We start from the raw sequence: 2547 nt of genomic DNA, 5'->3' as shown, positions 1-2547 counted from the left end.
TAATTATAATATTTTAATATATTAAAATATTTAAAATTAAGTAGTTAATCTATTTTTAAATTTGAATTTTGAATTTTTGTAGAAAATATCTAATTATTTAAATCTCAAACAACAAAAATATCTTATTTTTAAATGATAAAATAAATATGATACTTTTGGCTTTGTTATAAATAATCAATTTCACAATTTTATTTTCTTTAAATTAAAAAAATTAAAATTAAAAAAAATTGGATGACGGGTATCGTTCACCGTGCGGGTGTGTGCGCTCTGATGGCTGGGTTGCAAGAGGACACGCGCGCGGTGGCAGGTGCTTGCGCGGGCGTGCAGGCGGGCACGTGCGTAGAGGGGATGCGCGCAGGTGGGCAGCCAGGTTGTGCAATTTTTCAAACAAAAAAAAATTTGTAATTAATTTTTACCATGTTTTACACAAAATAAAGCATAAATAATTATTAATGGCATAGAAAACACAACAAAATAACCTAAAAATTGTTAATAATCAAAGAAAATTCAATATGCTTCATAAAATTATGAAATCCATCCAATTACTCAACACATCATCTAATTCAATTTTTAACATGTTTATGCTTGAAAATAAAGATTAACCTGACTCTGAGACCAGTTGTAGGGAAAACTTATACAATATCTTTATTTATTTTCATGTAGATCTAATATTAAACAAATTAATATGAGACCTAGAACATGTTTCTAAAATTGAATTCCAAGAGAAATAATGATAAGAATACTTACATTATACGCAGTTGATACGTGTTGTATGTCGTATCAAATTTAAATATTTTTTTTTTCACTTACACCAGCTACTTCAGTATAGCAGTAAATAAGGGTCGAACCCACGAGGACTATGATCAAATTATTAACTAAACTAAAATTAAAAAGGGGTTTTAGTTTTAACAGTTGAAAACAAAAAATAAAATAAATATCAAAGATTGAATAACTAAGGATATAACGATATTAAAGAAATAGTTAAGAATCACTCTTCACCTTCAACAATCAATCTATCTACAATGACGAATAATATTCCCTATTAAATTATTAACCCCGCAAATAACACTTAAGCAGTCAATTATCCTAGTTTCCCTATTATACTTAATTAAAGCTAAGCGCTCTTAATTAACCTTTTTTACCCAGCAATAAACCCATTAAGCATGCGATCTATTTACCCTAGTAAAAGCATCACACTTTGTGGAAACAAGTTAATCTAGGCAACAAATTCATTAAGCATTCAATTCATTTAACATAAGTTCTATTTTTCATCACAATCAAAATATCTGCCATAATACTCTAATTGCCACTCTACTTAGAATCTTAAACTATTATGTGAATAGAAATCCTAAGATGATAGTAGAATAATGAAAAACCCTAATTAGTTGGCCACCTAACAAGATCTTACAAGATTCATAACATTCAATTATAAAAATAAAAGTAATTTAATATAAGGGAGTAAAATCCATCAATGCATTCAAGATCTCATGTCTAGGGTTTTGAAATAATCATCAACTATAAAGAAAACTTCTCCATAATCATATTCATAAGCATAAATATTCAATGAAAATAAAAGAGTTTTGAGAAGAAAGAAAAACTAGATTGAAGAATATAGATGATGATGTTTTTTTCTCCTCCACTGCTGCTCTAACCTCTAAAATTCGCAATCCAAAGTTATCATAAAAGTTAACCCTAATCCCTTCTATAGCCCCTCAAAATTACATTTAAAATTTGAATTTTAAAGAAAAAATTATCGCACGGCCGCGACCAGTGATTCTTGGTGGCCGCGGCCACGGGATGTTTCTGGGCCAAAATCGCACGGAGGCGGCGGCCAGGAGATCATGGTGGCTGCGACCACTATTCCCTGTCTCCTAGGTCGCGGCCAGTAAATGCTGGTGGCTGCGGCCACATGTCATTTTCTACTCGAGTGCTTTTGCTTCATAATCTTCAACTTTATGCTCGATCCTCGGGTTTAGGGACTTCTAAAACACTTCAAACTCATTCCAAACTTCATTTTTTTTAGTCCTATCATTGTACATTCATTCCTAACCAAAAAATTGTATCAAATTCATCAATGATACCTTATAAAATATTTTATGACTTAAAAATAAAAAACTCGTAAAACAAAGCTAAGAAAACCTAAAAATACTTGAAAGCAACATTATCTATGTGCGAAAGGATAAAAAAATATAATATCCAAAATACCCTTATCAACAACGGAATGATAGAGTCTTTCCTTCAGTTTCTCTAACCCTTGTATCTTTTCTCTCGCAGAGTATTACCAAGAAACTGAACCGTTCGTCAATTATCTTCACAGTCTTCCAAAGTATCCTTAGAATCATCTAAACTAGGGTGGGCAATTCTCAACTCATGAGATAGATACAGAGAGAAGAAGAGAAAAAGAACAATAAGGCTTAGAAAATGACTTATGTTTAGAGAGAATCTAAAACCTATCAGAAACTTGTGATTCAACTTATGATCCAACTTATGTTTTCAATTATCTCTTAGCATTCCTTTTATAGACTCAATTAGGTCATTTATTTAATT

This window comes from Humulus lupulus, chromosome 6 (genome assembly GCF_963169125.1).
Source record: "Humulus lupulus chromosome 6, drHumLupu1.1, whole genome shotgun sequence".
Lineage (NCBI taxonomy): Eukaryota > Viridiplantae > Streptophyta > Magnoliopsida > Rosales > Cannabaceae > Humulus > Humulus lupulus.
Note: the sequence above shows the minus strand (reverse complement) of the source record.